Below are 22,374 nucleotides of genomic sequence, written 5' to 3' on the forward strand. Positions count from 1 at the left end.
CGAGGTGACCTGCCGAGTGCCGATTGGCAGTGGGCGAGTGACGTGCGCGCCCGGCGGGTGCCGCGGGGGCACGGGCGGCCGCGGGAACTGACGGGTAGCGAGGCCGGCCTTGGAGTCTCGGTTTTGCAGAGGGCCCTCACAGTGGGCCTTTAACATCTGCGGACGCTGGAGGCCCGCAGAAAGGATATTGTGTCCGATGAGATAAAGCACGTGAGAGTGCTTTGTAACTGGATGGTGCCTTTCAAAAGTGAGTTTCTCCTGGCATCTTTTTTTACTTCGACTCCTCTCATCTCGGCCTCTTCCCAGCCGCGACCCCAGGATTGTATTCACCTAAGCGCATCTTTCCCCTCTACACTCGCGGTGCCTTATTTCGCTCTGTCATTCCTTCAGGCCGGGCTTTAAGAAAGAAGTTAAAATTACTTTACCTAAACTAGGAACTGCTTCCAGCTCTGCCCCTTGTTTGTTTAGTGCAACGCTGCTCTGAGGCTCCTTGCCACTCTCAGTCGAGACCCGTGAGAGTCTTTCTTTGGATAATTTCAGCTCCTTCTGCAGATCAGTTCTTGTTTAGGTTGGCTAAAACTACGAAAGTGTAAAAGGGTATTAAAGGTTGATGGTTCCCTTCATTTTATGTTGCAAGGCTTCTGCTACAATCGCAAGTGTCGGTGGAGATGTTCAATTTTTATTTATTTTTATTAGCACCTGAAAAAAATAATTAAAGGGTGAAAGGAGACAGCTTCAGTCTCTTGAAGCACCTTCCTTGACATGCCTTTGTTTCTTGTTTTTGTTGAAGTAAAATATCCAAAGTAACGCACTTGCTGATTGCATGTTGTGTATCTCAATACACTGCCACTTTACAGTGCTCAGCCCCACTTGACTAACAACATACAATAACAAACTGTGCAATGTGCAATATTTCATCTTGTATGATTTAATGTAACAGCCAGTTGTGATTATACAGGTTTTATTTTTCATTTTTCCATTAGTATTTTCATCCTAAAGTGTGAAAGTGAAGAAATTATTTTTAAAGCAACTTTTCATTCCTTGGACTGTTTAATATTTGTGGTCGTCCTTCACTAAAAAAAAATTATCAGTAAGAGAGTTAGTTTAAACCTAGATAAACTGATTTTCTATCATTTTACTTCGATCCAAACTGTCACAGTAAAATGACAATGAAAATTTCTATGAAGGTGTTTAGATACAAGTTCATGTTCATGAGCTAGAGCAGTGTAGAAGATGGTATACAAAGTAATGATTTAAAGGTTGGCGTTTACATTAGGATTTATTTTCAGTTTCCTCTTGGGAGCTTACTTTTGGTTTGATGGGTTTATCCTGAAAATGATCTCAGACATCCTAGTCTTTGAGCCTGTTTTGTTGGGGAGATGGCTGAGTCAGGCATGTGTTGGTCAAGGGGCCATAAGGTGTAAGAAAAGCTTGGGGGTCACTAAAAGTTTGTTTCTTAACTAGAGTCTTTGTTGTCTTGACAAGAACAAAACAAGCTGTGTTAAGTGAGATTCTTAAGTCCTCTAAGAAGTTTTTCTTTAAAGGAATAAAAAATGTATACCTCAATTAAGAGATATAACATAGTAAGATGCTGTACAATTCGATGTGATCAACACCCAAATCCAAATATACGGAATATATCAAACACCCCATAGAACTTCTTTATGTACCTACTAACTATCACCGCCGCCACTGTTCTGTCTTGCTTTGCGTGTTCTTGAACATCATATAAAAAGAATTATACTCTATGTAGTTTTTCTGTGATTGGCTTCCCTTGAGCAGTGGACAGCTGGCTTGCCATTTCCAAGTAGAAGAAATGTAGTGAGTGGAAGTCTATAAGGATGAAACACTTTTTTGGAGGGGCTTAAAATTTTAAAATGTATATTCCATCTCCCCCACCTTTTTTTTTTTTTTTTGGCCACTCCCTTGGCATGTGGATGTTCCTGGGCCAGGGATCAAACCCACACCAACAGCAGTGACCCAAGGTGCAGCAGTGGCAACGCCAGGTCCTTAACCCACTGAGCCACAGAGGAACACCATGCATTAGTTATTTCTAATGCGTTACATGCATATAAAGGGATATAGTTCCTAACCCTGGCCGTTAAATTCTTATTGTGCATTATAAGGAATATTTTCTTAGATTCCCTTTATTTAAAAATTTAAATTATGCTTCATTCGTATTTTTAATTTGCATTTCATTTCTACAACCCCTGCCTTTTTGGCATTCATACAAGGTTTTTTTTTTTTTTTTTTTTTTTTTTTTTTTTTTTTTTTTTTTTTTTTTTTTTTTTTTTTGGGCTGCACATGAAACAGAGAGGCTAAAGGAAACATGGTTCCTAAACTAGAAGTGAACTAAAGGAACAATTGTTCTATAGAACTGACACGGACTTATCTGACCACTTTCTGATGTAGTGTCCAACAGTATCTGGCTTTATTAGTGATTATTTCTTGTATTTAGACTCCATCTCTAAAGTTATGACCAGAAAGGCCAAACAAAATAAGCAATATGTGAATAAGGTTAAAGGAGTTATTATGTAGTGTTCAGAGCTTGAGTGAGGATTGATAATCTTCTGCTTGCCTTATGTCCTAGCCAGGCCCAGATCTTTCATTTCTTTACATTCTTTCCTTCTATCAACTCACCTAGTCCTATGAATTCAAGTATGATCAGTAATTGTTATAGCCCAAATCTCTTTTCCAACCCAGATGTTTCTAATCCCAAATGTCTCCAGGACATCTCTGGACATCTTTGCCCATTTTTCTATTGCTTTGCTCATCTTTTTCATTGATTGATGTTTTCTGCATAGTAGTAAACCATTGCCTGTAGTGGTTGCCTTTCATCTTCCAGTCCATGTCTTTTATTTGACTTGGTTTTTGGTGATTTTTCTTATACTCAAATTTAGTTTGAATGTTGTCAGATTTATTCATCTTTTCCTTTATATTTTGTGCTTTTGGAGTCTGGCTTAAGAAATCCTTCCTAAAAAAAAAAAGAAATACTTTCCTACCTCAAAATCACAAAGATATTCATCTATCTTTTTGCTAAAGGTTTTAAGCTTTTATTCTTCATATTTTTTATACTTTATTCTTCTTTTTCTTTCTTTTTTTTTTTTTTTTTGGCCATTCCCATGGCATATGGAAATTTCTGGGCCAGGGATCAAATCCAGGCTGCAGCTGCAACCTACACCACAGCTGCATCAGTGCTGGATCTTTAACCCACTGTGCCAGAGCAGGAACTCCTTCTTTATTTTTTTTAATCAACCTACTATTTTTGTGCCTAAGGCAGAGATCTAATTTTATTTATTTTATATATGAACAATTAGTTGTTCTGGCAGCATTTATTGAACAGTTTAACTCTTACGGTTTGTAATGTCATCAATCTCAAATCAGATTTCTACATATCCATGGATCATTTATTCTTTTCCATTGGTCAATCTGTACGACCTCAATGACATTACCACACTATCATAACGCTACAACTTTATAACAATTGTTAACACCCAGCAAGATATTAACAATAGTTAAGATCCACTATTTGCTTCAAAAGTTTCTTGAGAAATGCCAGGCCTTTTCCTACTCCAGATGATTTTCAGAGTCATCTTGACTAGTTCTAGGAAAAACGTAAGCATGTTTTTGAAAATTCTTTAGGGCCTCAGTTTCTCATCTGTAATATGCTGATGGTAATGATTGATATAACTAGATCTAATTAATTTTTTATGGCCGCACCTTCAGCATATAGAAGTTCCCAGGTCAGGGACTGAATCCAAGCCACAGCTGTGACCTGCACTACAGCTGAGGCAACATCAGATCCTTTAACCCACTGCACTGGGCAGGGGATCTTACCCACATGAGATGCTGCAGTTGGATTCTTAACCCACTGTGCCACAGCAGAGACTCCATAACTAATTTTCTTCAGTGTGCTAAATGAATTGTTGTTATCATCAGTATCATCTTCATCATCATCAATGAATATTTACTCTGCCTTTGAGATCTTAAATTCAGAACCCCTACCTTCTGACCACAACTTCATGTATTTGTTTATATCACCACTGCCTTCCTCCCACCATTCTTAGAGTTCTTCAAGATACTTAGTGTTGACACCATCTCTGTTTTCTGGTCTGTCAGTCTATTCCTAGATTTAATTTTTCCCATTCCTCACAAAAGTGGTTCTATATCTTCACCATTCTATATTACTTACTTATTAAGCCTTCTAACTGATACTACCAGGCTTATTTGGGGCTCACATAACCTTGATTTTTAGTACCAGAGACTCTTTCCTCACCATCATCTCCAAATGTGGCTATAATTCCTCCTGTACTTAGCGTCTGCCCTGTCCTTCAAAGTCTAACTGCTCCGTGTTTTAGAACTCATCCTTCAAATATTAGAGCATCCTCCTTTGCTCCATTAGTTATCCTCTCTCAAATTTTCATTTCCTTGTTCTCTCCTGGCCCTATAAACTGATGATTTCCAGGCTTTCACATTTCACCAACCAATAAATTTTTTAATGGAGAAAGTCAACATAGGTTTGCCAACTCTTTATTTTGTCAAGAAAAGATACCTAAAAGCAACAAAACAACAAAAAATGATTACTGCCTCCTACTGGAAGGTAGTGTACATAGCATAATCTTAAGACCACAAGACTCTGGAGCTAGGTAGTTTGGACTAGAAATCTGGCTCTGCCAGGGTAAATTATATAACCCATAAGAATGTAGATAATACCTACCTTTTTAAGGCTGTATTGTATATACTAATTCAATCAATTAATACATATGAAGTAATTGAAACAGTACTAGCAGATAAAAATGTACAGCGATTATCTTTGTTATAATTATTATTTTTGGATCACTGTCAACATCTTTTTTTATTATAGCTGTACCTCGTTTTGTTTTGCACAATGGTTGTTCTAGGCCTGCACAGCCTGTATGATAGAGCCATGTGTCAGCGCTAATCACAGGTGGCTCTTGGGGACCTAATTAAAATTGCTGTAAGTATAAAATGCTTAAGGGGACCCCATGCTGATTTCTGGAGCTCTTTTTTCTGTATCTCCTGTCTCCCCATTCTTTGTATAAAAAGATAATGAGTAGAAAGACAAAGAGGAGATTGTACAAGTTATAGAGAGAAAAAAACAGGTTTCATATGAGGCATACAGAGGTGAATGTTTTGGGTTTTTTGATAATAACTCTGAGAGCAAAAGGATAAGGGAGAATTCTGAAGGACAATTACTTCTTTATTTTTTTGTCTTTTGTCTTTTTAGAGCTACACCTGCGGAGGTTCCCAGGCTAGGGGACTAATTGGAGCTGTAGCTGCTGGCCTACACCACAGCCACAGCAGTGCAGGATCCAAGCCCCGTCTGCCACCCACACCAAAGCTCACAACAACACTGGATCCTTAACCCACTGAGTGAAGCCAGGGATCGAACCCTCGTCCTCATGGATACTAGTCGGGTTCGTTAACCACTGAGCCACGACAGAAACTCCCAGGAAAATTACTTCTAATTTAGAATTCTGTACAAGCCAAACTTTCAATCAAGTATAAAGCTAGAATAAAGTTATTTTCAGACCTAAAAGGTCTCAAATATAGAGTTCATGCATCCTTTCTCAAGAAGCTAATGGAAGATATATACACCACCTAAAGCAGGATTAGACCAAGAAGTAGGACATGTTATCAAGGAAATAAGAAATCCAAAGTAAGAGAGATGTATAAGGAATTGTACACTGATAGACTGGAACTGTAAGATGAAATTAATGGACCATCTACTATCTTTAAACAAATTGAGAGGAGACTTTCTCTCCTGGTCTCAAATTAATGATTTAAGTTTGGTGTTAAATTAGTGATTATTACATAGGAAACTAAACAAATTTTTGAAAGGATTTTTATTAACTGTTGGCTTATCTATTCAAACATTTTTAAAGGGATAAACAAAACTTTCTCTAAAAATAGGATTTTGATTTTGGTGTTTGGTGTTCTCATACTTCCCCTTTATTTAAGAGGAACTACATTTTAACTACTCTGCCTTACCCACAGTATTAAGAGGAAATGCAGCAAACTGGAAATAAACAAGCGAAACAAAACTGGTATCTGTAAATTAATAACAAACGGTAAAACTGTTTAAAAATCACCTTCCATAATACTTTCTGGTGTTGAAAACAAGAAGTATATAGACCCTAATAGAAAATTCCTAAAGATACGTGATACCAGGTAGGCACGTGGTAAACTTGGAAAAGACCTTTCACGCCTATAATTCTATGAGTGTGCTTAGAGATGCCACTTTTGCAGTCACTGACTAAAAAAAGATTATAGTTAAAAAGTAAATAGACACTTGGAGTTCCCGTTGTGGGTTAAGGATCCATGAGGATGCAGGTTCAATCACCAGCCAGCTGCAGTGTAGGTCACAGATTTACCTTGAGTCTGGCCTGGTTTTCTGTCCTTTAAAACCTCAATCTCTAGAGTAGGTCCATATATGTGAAAAAAGCAATTTTCAGAAAATATATAATATTGTACTTATTAATTTTTAAAACTATGCACATGCATTTGATTATGCATAGGAAATTTCTGGAAAGAGACACACCAAAAAATCATTACTTCTGTGGAAAGGAGAATGGGAAAGAGTTGGTGAGGTCTTTTACTTTCCTTTTATTTGAATTTCTTACCATGTACAATATTATAATTTAAAATATTTTAATTATAAACCTAAAAGATCTCTGAATGAAGGTTTTCTCAAACATCAAAGCACTAGGAACCCACCTCAAAGGAAAATATTCCACAACAGAACTCCTAGAAATTTTAACTTCATAAAAACATTAAAATTCTGTACCTCCAAAGCAACATAAACTCTGCTCTACCCTGCTATTTATCCATCTGTGATCTTTAAACTTGCAGTTTTATACCTAATAGTCTCCTGTGATTCTTTTATGATTTCTTGTTCCTTCTTCATACTTAGTAGCCTCCCACTCAGCATCTTCTTGGCTCCTATTTTAGGATCAGTTTCATTTTAAAATTGTGACCCTTATCAGCAGTTTCAGTCTGCTTTACACTGCCTTATTTTTGTAAACAAGTATTACTTTTCAAAATAGTTTATTGGTTAGTTAGTTGTTTAGTTGTTTGTATGTTTTTGTCTCTGTCCCTTAGACCATTTCCCACCACTAGAAAATACACACAATTTTTTGTCTGTCTTGTTCACTGATGAATCCTCAGTGTCTGACACTTGATAGGTACTCATGGAAATTTGTTGAATGAATAATTGAATTGTTTTTAAAATTATTCTATTTAAATTTTTTTAAATTAAGTATCTCTTCCTATAATTCTACTTCTGTTGGTATATGTCATTTAATTTGTTGTGTCTACATATTTTGGTCTTTAAATTCATGTTCTCTACTGCTCTTTCTGATTAATGGATGTGGAGGATGAGCAAAAGGACAGACCCCTAGCTTTATCCCTTCCCACAAGTTTAAGGAACAGAGAACACAGAACTCCAGGCACCATAGAAGTGCTTTAATGCTCTATCTCTGTTGGTTTCTATTTCCCTGGACAACACCTCTGGTAAAGATTTGCCTTGAGACTCATAATCCAGCAGCAGAAGGCTGTAACAATCCATCAAAACCCTGGAGGTTTGGGGAGAGAGTGGAGGAGTGAATGTTCCCTTTTCTAAAATATCTGTGCAGCCCACACTCTAACAGGCTCTTTGTATCATTGTACCCTGGGAAACCTGATCTGTTACCGATGATTTCTATAGTAATCAGATGTTTGGCACTGATCTTCCTACATTGGCATGATAAGTGGAGTATAGCGGCAAGAATCGTACTTAAAAACTTCCTTTTGACCCTAAAGTAGGGTTTCCTCACAGTTTCTGATCTTACTCCTCAAGCCCTTGCTTCCTTTCCACACTTACCCAGGGTTAATCTGGAGAGAGGAAGCCAACATCCCTTACTAGATCTCCATGTTCTCAGGAGCCATACAGAAGAAACCCACTTTAGGAGTTCCCTTCGTGGTGCAGTGGAAACAAATCCGACTAGGAATCATGAGGATGCACGTTCAATCCCTGGCCTCGCTCAGTGGGTTAAGGATCCGGCGTTGCCGTGAGCTGTAGTGTAGGTCACAGATGAGGCTCAGATCTGGCGTGGTTGTGGCATAGGCCGGCGTCTGCAGCTCCAATTAGACCCCTAGCCTGGGAACCTCCATATGCCTTAAGTAGAGCTCTAAAAAGACAAAAGACAAAAAAAAAAAAACCAAAAAACCGACTTTATATATAAAGACAGAGCTGGGTTAATGGTAAAAAGATGGAGAAAGATCTGCTATGCTAATACTGATCAAAAGAAAACCATAGTTGCTATATTCAGACAAAAACATTTTTCAGAACAAGGAGAATTACCAGAGATAGAAAGGAGCATAATGATGAAGGGGTCAATTCTCCAAAAAGATTTAAGAACCTTTTAATGTGTGTATGTCTAATGACAGAGCATTAAGGTACTAAGGGAAAAACTGATAGAACTGCAAGGAGAAATAGACAAATTCACTCTTATAGCTGGACCCTTCATCACCCCTCTTTCAGCATCTGAAGGCAGAAAGTCAGTGAGGACAGAGCTGAACTCTACAATACCATCGGTCAACTGAACCTAATTGACATGTATAGAATACTTCATCCAACAACAGTAGAATACATATTCTCAAAAAAGACATTTCTCAGTATAAAAAATAACTTGTATGCAAAAATATACACATAGTTAACAGATGTACAGTAAGTTTAGAAAAATATTTACAATGAAGTTTAACATCTATAATATTAAAAGAGCGCTTAGAAATTTACATCAAAGAAACAAGCAATTTTACAGAAAAATGGGTGGGCAAAGAGTATGAACTCCGCAAAGAGTATGAACTCAGCAAAGAGTAAATCCAGATCGGAAAAGATGCTCAAAATCTGAAGAAACAGGAAAAATACAAATTAAAATAATGAGATGCCAATTAGGCCTACCTAACAGACTGGCAAACCACTTTTATTATTATCATTATTCAACTAACATTAAGTGCCTGTTGTGTAACAGGCACTGGGCTGGGCACACTTCTAATTTGGTGCTTGCCAAAGCATTGGGAAGCAGATCTTATCCCTATTATATAGTTGAGGAAAGAGTGGATCAGATAGGTAAATTCACTTGAGGGCAATCAAATAAGGGAAACTGTGGAATTCACTCTGCTGGAAGTGTTTTTCCTTTTTCTTCTCTTTTTGAGGAGTAATTCATTCAAATGGTGTGCAGTGTGTATCTAGATAGATAGATATTTATGTTTTGAGTTGAAGTTTCCTCCACAGATTTCCCGTCCGCCCATTTCCCATGGCAGTGCCACACATCTCAAAACTACTTTTATTTGTTCTCATGTATTTTCCCAGAGCTTTTGAATACAAATATGAGTTTATTTTATTCTCATTTTTTTAAGGCTGTTTTTTTTAAAAAAACAAAGGTTATTGGAGTTCCCGTCATGGTGCAGTGGTTAACGAATCCGAGTAGGAACCATGAGGTTGCGGTTCGGTCCCTGCCCTTGCTCAGTGGGTTAAGGATCCCACGTTGCCGTGAGCTGTGGTGTAGGTCACAGACGCAGCTCAGGTCTGGCGTTGCTGTGACTGTGGTGTAAGCCCTGGTGGCTATAGCTCCGATTTGACCCCTAGCCTGGGAACCTCCATATGCTGTGGAAAGTGGCCCTAGAAAAGACAAACAAACAAAACAAAACAAAACATAGGTTATCATAAAATGCAGTATGTTTCACAACTCAAGTTATTTAAGTAGCTCCGTAGTGAGAGTCCTTATCCTTTATTGCTGCCTAGTATTTCAAAGAATGCCAGAATTTATTTTACCAGCACTTATGATGGACATTTGCATTGATTTCAGTCTTTTGCTTTTAAAAACGCTGTGGTAATGAATAATGCTGTATGTAATTTTGTCTCACATGTTCCATATTTCACAGAAATTAGATTGCTGGATCAAAGGGTATATATGTATGTGTGTGTGATTTTGGTAGATTTTGCCAAATTTCCCCCTATAAGTGTTATATAAACAAGTAAGAGTGTCCCCATAGCACTCTCATTAAAGTATGTTATCAAACTTTTGGATTTGGGAGTGATAAGTCAAAATGTCTAATCTTCATATACTTTTTTAAAATCGTGCATTTCTCCTTTTATGAGTGAAGGAAGACATCTTTTCAGACTGGGCAAAATGTGTAATGACCAGTAGCACCTATTGCCAGCAGGGATCCAAGTAAAAGGGTCTTTTTACACATTGCTGGTATAATTGTGAGCTTTTTCAACCTATTTCAAAATAGTCTGGCAACATGTGTTAAATTTTTTTAAACTACAAATATCTTTTGTCCTAGCTATATCATTCTTGGGAATCTGTCCTGTAGAAATAAAATACATAAGGATCTACCTATAAGAATATTCATTGTAGCATCATCCATAGTAGCAAAAAAACAAGTAACAAAGTGAAAACTCATTAATAGGAAAATGGTTGAATGATTTAGTTTATGCATCCTATCAAAAGAAAAGTAATGAATCGTGATTCTACAAGATATTATTGCTAAATGACAAAAAACAAGATGAAGAAGTGTGTATAGCATGATCCCAGTCTTTGAAACATCAGCAGCAGCACACATAAGTGTTTGCATATTTGTGTGTGCATGTTTACACTCAAAATATTTATACTCATAGATGTATATGTATGCCTGTGTATTTGTATATAACTATAAGGGGAAAATAATGGGAAATACATATTACTTGGGATATAGGTTTGGTTGCTTTAAGACCAAAATTAAAAAAAAAAAATGAAGTTAATTTTTTCTCTTCTGTAACAGTCCAGGGATAATCAGTTCAAGATTGGTACAGCAACCTCAGGTATTAGGGACCCAGGCCCCTTCTAGCTTGTTGATCTGCTATACCCAATATGTGGCTTCTATTTCATGGCCTAAGATAATTATTCGAGCTCCTGCCATGATATCTGGGAATGGGAAATGGAAAAACAGTATACTTTTTCTTTTAAGGCCATATCACCAAAATTGCAGCCATCATTTCCACTTATAGCCCATGGGCCAAAATGTAGTCACATGGCCCCATGTCTATGGGATGGTAGGAAATATAGTCCTTGCCATGTAGCAGTGGGCCAAAACCTGGGAAGGAAGAAGCAAAGAAAGGACATTGAGAGACAATAGCAGTCTCTGCCTCAACAGACTAGATGATCTATTCCTGCACTACAGATCCACCACAGAATCTAATGGCTTAAGACAATAATGCTGTATTATTTCTCACCATGCTGTGTTTTGGCCAGAAAGTTTTTCTGTTGTGTTTCTGTTGACTTATTCACATGGCTTCCTTCATATGGCCTCTCATCCCAGACTTATTCATAGCATAGTGGCCCAGGGCAGTGTTCCAGAAGGTGAAAAAGGAAGCTGCAAACCTCTTTAAACTTCATCTAAAGAAGTTGCACAGAGTCACATCTAATGCATTCAGTGGTCAAAACAAGTCACAAGGCTAGTATAGATTTAAGAGTTGGGAAATAAACTGCCTTTTGATAGTTAAAGTGGCAAAGGCACATTGCAAAGAGGCATAAGCAAAGGCGGCATGATTCATAGGGAGGAAGTATTATAACAGTCTAACATACTATATTTACATGTGTATATATAATTTTTATATTTTCTTGCATATTCAAATAAATATAATAAGTAAAATTAGCTAAACAGATTCTCAGTGAGCAGATACAAATATGACCATGTCACTCACTTGCTTATTTTGCCTTACAAATTAAAGCCCAAGCCCCTTAGCCTGTATCATTTCTACTATTTTACTATCTCACAAGAAATGTAATAAAAACCAAGCAGAGAGAGAAATCATTTCTAGCTCATGTGGTTGGGCTTCAAGTAGGCTGTGAATCTGAGCTGGACCTTGAAGGAATAAGTATTTGCATTGATGGAAAGGCGCAAGGAGGCCCATCCAGTAGTTCCCAGTCTTATTAGGACCATCTTTTTAAAAAACTGAAATACAGCATATGAGAAATGAATGAAGTATCTGTCATAAAGTAAAAATACCACTATATCCACCACCCAGGAACTAGAATATTACCAGTTATATGGAAACCTCATATGTGACCTCGCAATAACTATCCTATCCCTCCTCCTCAAGTGTGATCCTCCTACTAACTTCTAAACATTGACTATTTTTGCTTGGGTTTGAGTCTTACATGAATAAGATTGTGTATTTCACCATTATTATTTGTGAGATTCATCTGTGTTGTTTGTAGAAGTAGTCTGTTCATATTCATTGCTATATTACATCCTATGGATAAACTAACTATATTTATCCATTCTGTTGTGGCTATTTGAATTGTTCTGCTCTGGGGCTACTAACCAATAATAGTACCACAAGCATTCTTTCATATGTTGCTTAGGGTACATGAGCAGACATTTCAAATGCGAAAATACTTAGGATTAAAATTCCTTGTCATTGAGGTAGATTGAAATTTTGTAAAGAATGACAGTTTTCCAAGGTTTGTTATTTATGTTCTCACCAGCAGTATATGAAAGTGTCTTGTTCTGCACTTGGTGGTCTGTTTAACTTGAGCCATTCTGATGGGTGTGTAGTGGTGTCTCATTTGGCATTCATTTACATTTTCCCTGTGACTCTTGGGGCGGAGCACCTTCTTAAGTTATTTGCTATTTGGAGGTTCTCTTTTTTGAAGTGCTTGTTCAGGTCACTTACTCATTTCTGTTGAGTTATGAATCTTTTTATTATTGAATTTTAGGACTTTACTCTGGATATGAGTTCTTGTTCAAATAGAGGTGCACCCATAACATGGTTTGTCTTTTCATTTTCTTAATGGTGTCTTTTGGAAAAAATCATTAATTTTAATATATGTATTTTACCAATTTTTTTCCTTTCTTATTTCGAGTATGCCTTCTATTTCTTTTTACTGATAGAATAATTGGTACTAGGAGTTGTCACAGGAAATGGACTCTCAAAATGGGATTCTGGGATTGGATTATGTATACACATACACACATGTAAAATCAATTACAAGGATAACCTTGTTGCCATAGGGAAAGGCACCACAGGTAGTAATCCATGGCTTGCAGTACTGTTAGGGTTACCACGGGATGGAATGAAGGGGGAGGGCAATGTCATCATGGTAACCATAGCAATTAGAAAGATCGTGAATCCACCAGGCTTCTCTTACAAACATAAAACTATAAATATACAATTCAGAATGTTGCAGGAGATCAGAACTCCTCCACTGTAGCTTTGGAATCTCATCTTCTATAAACACGGGGCAGGTAAGGCTGATTCATAGCTCAATTAAATGTTCAGTTTTTCCAGTTTTCTTGAACTAAGGTTAGTATTGGTGTGGAAGGAGTGGGGCCCTAAGACTTAGACCGGGGACATTTGGGCAGACAAGATTGAGGCTGAGAACTCTGAACCCCGACATTCCCCTGAGCTTCCTTTGCTGAGGAAACCAACCTCCTCTGCATAGAGGCTCTCAGTGGCTGTATCTTTCTCATAAGCTGATTCCTATTGTCCTCAGAATTTACCCTCACCACCTCCCAGTTCCTCCAGTTAAAAGTCAACAGAGCCTTCCCATCAGAGACGTATGCAGCCTGCTCTGGCACTAGATAACCTACAGAGGAGTTAAAGACCTTGCTGTTTTGACCAGTAGGAACCTGGGGAGTGTATTTGGAAGTGTGTTCTAAGGGTGTTACACCAAGGCAGAACAGATATAGGTTTGATCAAGGCAAATTTATTGGCATAGATGCACTCACCTGAGAACTGAGATTTAATATGCTGCCATCAATAGTTAGCTAGGATGAGGCTTTGATTCAGTAATTGCCTACAAGTAATAAGTGGCCCTAAAAATAAATGGCCTAGAGAAAGTATTTGAAATAGCAATTTCAAAATATCAGAAATTCCCTGGCATACCACGAGGAAGGGGTACAAAGGCTCCTAGGCATCCTCAGCCTTCACCAAGTCACTGAGAACTGCACTGGTGATGAATGCTGTGGCAGAATGAGTTTCCTGAGAGTGGGAATAATAGAATTCCAAAGTGGTATAAACCACATGATGACATTTAACTATCGGAGAGAAGGTGGGCAGAATTATAATAAGCAAAAAAACTGTTTTGACCTACAGGGAAAAGTAGTAATGGATGGCTAAATGATAAGGAGATCCCTGGAAATGAAATAGACTAACTTATTAATGTGCTCCTTGACATACAGGTGGAAAAAAAATCTCAGACGTAAACTAACTAGTGTTATTGTAGCTAAATTTGAAGTATTTCATCCAGTTTAGACTTGGTTCTTCTTGATGATAGGGAGAGCTTTGGTCCCTTTGAGGAAGAACCCAGCAATGCAGCCACAGTGTTATAACCATGAATCTTCCCCTAATCCAGTAGTCCCCAAACTTGTCTGTCATAAGAGCACCTTAGAATTCTAAAGCCAAGGATATTCCCCAGGCCAGTTAACAGATAATTTATGGGAGTGAGACCCAGACATTTGAATTTTTAAGCTCCCCAGCTAATTTCAGTGAGCAAATTAGGGAATCTGCCCTCATCCTTCTCCAGTGGCCATTTATCAGTTAGAATAGGGGGCCAAAGAAAGTCAAGTGACCTGGCCTGAGTCTGGCCAACAGTATGCCCAGAGAGACCCATGCTATGGTTATTTCTCTAGTCCTGGATGTGTAGTGAGAGTATATTTTAATAACTGAAGCAGTCTTCATTTTGGTTTCCTGACCAATGGCGTGAGTGTTATTATTGTTGGAAAGAACTACATAGAAGTTAAGAACTACTTGCTACCACACCTTCTCAAGACAGTAAAAGAAAAGCAGTACAGAAGTTAGTGCCACCATGACAGCATGGTGATTCATACCATATTCCCATTTTTAATTCCCCGTGTGGTCACCAGATGGGTCATATGGATGACAGTTTAAAACCATATGGGTAGTGAAGAATGACGGGGGATTATTGCAAAGCTTAATCATGTAGGGTACCAACTGCAGTTGTTCCAGATGTGATGTCTTCATTGGAGGAAATTAACATAGACTTTGACATGATACACAGGTATTGAGCTGGAAATGCGCCCTGCCCCCACCCCATTCCAAAGAAAGTCAGAAGCAGATTGCATTTAAATGGCAGGGACAATAGTAAACCCTAACTGTTTTGTCTCAGGGCTGTGTCAACTTTCCTGTTGTCTCTATGGTGTGAAGGGATCCGGATGATATCACTGTGCCACGTGCTATCACACTGGTCTATTATGGCAATTAAATTATGTTAATAATGAACCTAATGAGCAGGGAGTAGCAAGCAGCATACACGCTTTGGCAAGACATATGCTTGCCAGAAGATGCAGATAAATCTTACAAAACTTCCAGCACCTGTCACAACTTTCTAGGGGTGCAGTGGTCTGAGACATATTAGGATATCCATTCAAGTAAGTGATGACTAGTTGTGTTTTCTACCACTACAACAAAGAAAAAGGGAAACCATGTAGCAGTCCTCATTGAGTTCTGGAGACAACCAAATAAAGTACATTTGAGTGGCCGGCTCAAACCTGTTTTCTGGGTAACTGTAAGGCTAATAGTTTTGAGTGGGACCCAAAGAAAACTATCTTGCAGGTTGGGCCTTATAATTGGCTGCCCAATCATACTTCCAATGGTATTGATAGGTCATACAGTAGCGATGTTACATGAAGCCTTGGGTTAGTTCCAGTAGGAGAATTACAACACAGACCCTTCAGTTGGAGTAAGGATGCATCTTCCTCAGCCAACAACGTTTTGTTTTGTTTCTTTGAAAAGCAGCTCCTGATTTGTTGCTGCTACATGGTAGAGATGGAACACTGATCACAGGACATCAGTTGGCCATGTGAACAGTAAAACTGTCCGTCATGAGCTGGTATTATCAGATTCATCAAACCATACATCAGAATGAGCACAGCAGCAGTCCACTCCCCATGAGACTGGAAGCACGGCCACAACTAAACTAAATGAGCAGATGACTCAGACCCCTGTAGTCCTTGCTCCTACTCCTGCATCACTTCTCCCCCAACCCAGATAAACTGGCTTCGTGATGAGTTCCTCAGAACAATTAATGGGAGAGAAAACAGTGTGTGTCCTCTTCATTCATGAAAGGACCTGTAGTAAGCTGGCAATAGCTGGATATGAGTGGTCACCACACAACAACACTCATTAGTGGCCTTGACATGTAATAGTAAAAGGAAATCCTTCCATGGGGAAGAACTTTAGGAGACATGGCCCAAGGTAAGGGTATACACTGGTTCATTGTCAGAGCCTTATGAGTTGACAGGCTAGACAAGAACTTGGAGAGAACACATTGGAACACTGGTTCCATTTATGAGGCCATCCAGGATACAATAACCTGCGAATTGGGAATTCTGATGTAAAGAATGAAGTATACGCCTAAAATCAGTACTTAATATATAGTGCCATCTTCCCCAAAAGTTATGCAAAGTAGAGGTGAAAGTACTCCCTCAATTTTCTATGTGACTAATTTTGTAAGAAAAAATACTAGTGGCATTTTTCCAAATTTGGTAAAAAGCATAAAACTACAAATCCCTAAAGCTCAATAAATCACAAGCAGGAAATTACAATGAATCACACATAGGGAGTTCCCATCATGACTCAGCAGAAACAAATCTGACTAACATCCAGGAGGACAAAGGTTCAATCCCTGACCTCGCTCAGTGGGTTAAGGATCTGGCGTTGCTGCGAGCTATGGTATAGGTCACAGATGGGGCTTGGATCCAGATTGCTGTGCTTGTGGTGTAGGCCAGCAGCTGTAGCTCTGATTTGACTCCTAGCCTGGGAACTTCCATGTGCTTTGGGTACGGCCCTAAAAAAAAAAAAAAAAAAAAAAAAGTCACAGCTAAGCACATTATTGTTAAACTGATAAAACTAAGAAAAACAACTTAAAAGCATCCAGAAAAATTATACATTGTACACAAGAGGGCAATTATATGAGTTTTTTCAAAAATAAGCTTTTTAATAGAAGCATAGCATACATATATAAAAACACATAAATATAAGTGAAGATAACTATGTAATTTCCATCCACATCAATAACTATGTCCCTTTTCAGTCATTACTCTTCTTCCTTCCCAAAGTTGACCGTCCTGAATTCTAACAGCAAAAAATTAGGTTTGACAGTGGTTAACATTTATTTTTTTTTTTTTTTTTTTTTTTTTTTTGCTTTTTAGGGGCACACCCACGGAATGTGGAAATTCCCAGGCTAGGGGTTGAATTGGAGCTACAGCTGCCGACCCACACAACAGCAACACAGGATCCCCGACCCACTGAGCAAGGCCAGGGATTGAACCTACATCCTCATGGAGACTGGTTGGATTCATTTCTGCTGAACCACAACAGGAACTCCTATTTATCTCTCATCTGTCTATCTAGCTAGCTATCTATCTGTTTTTGGCTGCACCCACTCCATGCAGAAGTTCCATCCTGGGCCAAGGATCATACCCTCGCCACAGCAGTAACAATGCCGAATCCTCAACCTGCTAGACCACCAGGAGACAACAGTGGCTAAGCTTTATATAAATTGAATACCTAATATATTCTTTCATGTCTGGCTTCCTTTTTTAACATTGCAAAATTCATCCATGTTATTACCTGGAGCAGTTAGTTGTTCATTTCATTCTCATTGCTATATACTATTCTACTTTATGAATAGACCACATTTATGTATCCATTCTACTGTCGATAGACATTGGAGATGTTTCCGTTTTTTTTGGCTATTATGAGGAGAGTTGCTGTGTACATACGTATGCATTTGTGTTGGGTTCTTATTATGCCTAATGACCCACTTGAGGAATTTTTTCCTTGAAACTTTGGACTTAGTGGTTTTGGAGGTTTTAGTATTCGAGGGATGAATGCTTCCTAGAAAACATGGTTTCAATGAATTGGAAGTGGACACTGCTTGCTGGAATGTTGGGCTTTTTCTGTCACTAACCAACAGAGAGAGGGGATTGCTACTGACAGGGGTAAAAGATCCCTTTTAACAGAGGGAAATTGAATTGCTGCTACACAATGGAATAAGTGAAATGTGGAATATATATGGATTGTATGACATTCACCATGGTGCTTCTTATTATTCTCTTGGCTAGTAGTCCAGTTAAAAAAAAAAAAAAAAAAAAAAGTAAATAAAATAGAGTAACCCAAAAAGGACCTCCACTGGGATTCATCGTACAAGAATGAATGCTTGGGTCACCCTACCTGGTAAAGAATTCCATTCAGCTTAGGTGGCAAGCAAAGAGAGAGAAACCCAGAATGGATGGTGGAAGAAAGCAGCTTCGCTTGTGAACCTCGTCCTCATGACTGGCTAAAACACAGGCCTTATAAAACTATGATTATGTTTTGTTGTGTGTTTCTTTTCTTCCCCTGCCATATATGAAGAATTCGGGGGTGGATTATGTTTTTGATTTCAGATGAGAGTATGACTGAGTTGACACCACCCCACGAAGGACTTTACAGCTGACGGAAGGAGACTGTATGGTGGAAAAGAGTGAGCTAAGAGTTTATGTTCCCCGGCCCCCTCCATCAGAGATTGCCTTGAACTGGACATGTGCCTTGACAGTGAACCAGTGTACATACCCTTACCTCAGAAGTCATTGCCTCGCTCAAGGTGAATTCTCAAGAGTTCTCTCTCCCTCAAGATCTCGGTTACCTTCTTCTGTCTCTTGGAGCTTAAGGGAGGTACAGTTCCCCCCTTGTTAGCTCTGGGTCACAGAACTAACCTTGTAATTCTCTAATACCCTATACACACATTTGTAATTAGTTCTGTAAATAAACCTTCCTTAAGTGATCCTGAGTGTGTCATTCGCTTCCTGTAAGGACCCTTGACACACTGCTTTTTCTTTCTTATATTGTTTCTTGGCTAATATCTACATGGATATTGACATAGCCACACTGTTAGTTTTTGTATATCTTTCACTTTAAACTTTTCTGCATTCTAAAATTTAAGATTTGTCTCTTGAAAACAGGTTAAAGGTGTATTTTTTAAATCCAAGGTGACAGGCTTGATCTTTCAGTTAGGGTAATCAATTTACATTTAATGTAATTACTGATATAGGCGGCTTTAAAGCTGCCATCCTACTGTTTTCTTGTCTCACCTGTTCTTTACTTTTTCCCCTTGACTTTCTTTGGGATATATAAGGTTTTTAAATTCCATCTTTTTCTTTTGATTGGCTTTTTAGTTATATGTTCTTTTACTATTCTTCAATTGATTACTCTAGAAATTAGAATGTGTATCCTTGACATCTAAAAGCCCAGTATATATTAGTACTTCCTAGACAATGCAGACACCTTAGACCACTTTACCCTCTTATGCGTCGTGAATGTTTGGTTTTTTTGTTTTTTTTTTTCCTTTAGGGCCATATCTGCAGTATATGGAAGTTCCCAGGTTAGGGGTTGAATAAGAGCTGCAGCTGCCACCCTACACCACAGCCATAGCAACACCAGATCCGAGCCACATCTGTGATCTATGACGAACCTTGTGGCAACACCAGATCCTTAACCCACTGAGCAAGGCCAAGGGTAGAACCCACATTCTCATGGATACTGTCGGGTTCTTAACCCCCTGAGCCACAATGGGTTGTTAATGTTTTAAATCTGTATGTTTTTAAGACCATGATATAGTAGCTTTGTTTTGTAAAATTAATATTACTGAGATTTGCCCATATATTTTTCTTTTTCATTGTTCTTCATCCCTTCCAGAATCTGAGAACTTCTAAAATCACTTCTCTCCACTCAAAGGCTACTCTTCCCTTTAAGGCAGAGATTCTGTTTCTGTTAGCTTGAAAATAATCTTCATATTGCCTTAATTTTTGAAAGTTACATTATCTGAATGTGAATTCTAATTTGACAAGTATTTTTTAGTACTCTGAGGACAGCACCATTTGGCTGCAAAACAACTATCTTACCATCATTCGATAGAGTGATTTTTTAATTATGGAAGCTTAACATTTTCCTCTCTTTGGTTTTCAGCAGTTTTTATATGATGTGCTTAGGTGTTACTTCCTTTGCCTTTTCCCGAAAGTTTATAGTGCTTCTTGAATCTGAGGCATGATGCTTTTTGTTTGAGACATCTCTTCCAGTGTCACTTTTGTTATGACCTCTCACTCTTTTCCTTCTGGGTCTTAATTATACCTATATTAGACTTTTTGTCTTTACTCTTTATCTCTTCCACTTTTTAAAGTTTTCCCATTTTTCATCCTTTTGTCTCTTTGTTAATCTGTCTGCATATTTTCTTCTGAATTTTCTTCTAATTCCCTAATTTTGTCTTTAGCTTTGTATAACTGGGTATTAAATCCATCCACTGGGTTTTTAGTTTGTTCTTTTTCAATAACAGAATTCCACTTGGTTGTATTACGGACATTCCTACTCTTATATTTTAAGTTCCTGAACATGTTCATCGTAGTATGTTGAAGGCTTTGTGTCATAATTCCTGCAGTCCTGTTTCTGTGGTTGCTTCTCTGTCTGGTCATATGCCTCAAAAACTGATTATTGTTTTGTGTATGTAAAATCATTGTAGAGGTATTTTGAGGCTTTGGATAGCATTACTTTGTTTGAGGGATGCTTTCTTTTACTTCTGTTAGGGCCATTAGCAGATTCAGATCACTACTATCCAGTTAGGGCCTGAGGTGATTCAGTCCCTGCCAGTTCTGGTACAGTTTCACTTTAGACTTCTAGGATACAGCACATTAGAATCTCAACTGAAAGACTGAAGTGTTTAACTCTTCCTTGGCAACCTCAACTTCAGTTTTTCTACCTTTCTATCCCCACCTAGGCCTGTAAGCTTGGAGAAAGCTCTGTTCACCCTCTTAGATACTTCTGGAAGAGACAGATGCCTTCAGCAGAGATGCTGCAAGTATCTCTCCAATCTGTCTCCCTCTGTTAGATCTTGGCCCTGCAATCCTCAGTTTTGGTAGCTTCCCAATACCTTTAAACAGATGTACTTTTTGTTGGCTCAGCTTTTCTAGTTGTTCTCAGCAGAAGCAAGGTCAAAACCATTTTTTCTTTTTTTTATTTTTTTAACAGAAGTAGAACTGCAGGGGACTCTGTTTTCTAATTTGAGGTATAACTAATGTACAATACATCACTTTCAGGTATACAATATAGTGATTCACAATTTCCAAAGGTTATATTCAATTTATGGTTATTATAAATATTGACATTTGCAGTGTCATATAAAAATATGTCCTTATAGCTTATTTATTTTATACATAATAGTTGGTACCTCTTAATTCCCTACTCCTATCTTGTCTCTCCTCCCATCCCTCTTTCCACTGGTAACTACTAGTTTATTTTTTAGATTCCGCATATAAGTGAAATCATGCAGTATTTTTCTTTGTCCATCTGGCTTATTTCACTTAGCATGATGTCCTTCCTCTAAGTCCAACCTTATTGTTACAAATGGTAAAATTTCATTTTTTATGGCTGAGTAGTATTCCAATGTGTATATATACCACACCTTCTTTATCTGTTCATCTGTTGATGGACATGTAGGTTGTGAAGACACATTTTTTTAATGTCAAAAATTTTACAGGATGCTCCCTGCCCCTTCTCCATCAAAACACATAAGGTAGTAATTGTACATATGTTTAGTCTGTAAATAAACTATAAATAATAAATATAGTAAATAATATATTTATGTATTATATAAATAAATAATAAATGTCCAGGTCACCTGCAATAACTGTTACTCAGCGATCTATAAGTCAAAGAAGGGAAACAACGCTTTAGCAAAGGCAGTCTCAGGAAAGTTAAAAGTATGTTCAAAGGAACATGAGGAGCCCAGTATGATTAGAGATTTTATTTTTAAAGCAGAGGTAAAATTCTGATTTTTATTATCTACATAATAGGAAACCACTGAAAATTCTTGAGGAACCTTTTAATAAAAGCTTGCTTAATCTAATAGTGACATGCACGACAAAAGTATGAGTAAAGGCAGAGAAACCCACTAGGAATCTATAGTAATGGACCAAATATGAGTTGATTAGAGACATCATAGTGTAAAGAAAAGAATGTTGACATTAGAATCACAAGAATTGTAATTACTCATCCTGTCAACTTGGGCAAGTCATTTAACCTGTCTTATTCTGCTTCCTATTTACATGCCAGTCACCTTGTAGGCCTTCAACAGAATGAAATGTTAATAACTGCTGCTTAACTCAGAGTGGTTACACAAACATAATGATGAAAATATTTTAAAATGTATATTTATAAAATGTAAGATCTAAATATGCATTTGAAGGCCTAAAGTTGAGACTGACAAAGGTGAAAGGAAAAATCTACTCTAGTATTGAATCTTGGTGACAAGAAAATATATTCACCTAGACAGG

At 37.9% G+C, this 22,374-nt stretch overlaps 1 long non-coding RNA gene across 1 annotated transcript; it reads left to right on the forward strand.

Moving 5' to 3' along the window:
• LOC106504757 lies at nt 77-18,836 on the forward strand. Its single transcript, XR_002346468.1, has 2 exons — nt 77-247; nt 18,460-18,836. It is a non-coding gene; the product is annotated as an uncharacterized LOC106504757 (long non-coding RNA).

This window comes from Sus scrofa, chromosome 8, assembly GCF_000003025.6.
Source record: "Sus scrofa isolate TJ Tabasco breed Duroc chromosome 8, Sscrofa11.1, whole genome shotgun sequence".
Classification (NCBI taxonomy): Eukaryota; Metazoa; Chordata; class Mammalia; order Artiodactyla; family Suidae; genus Sus; species Sus scrofa.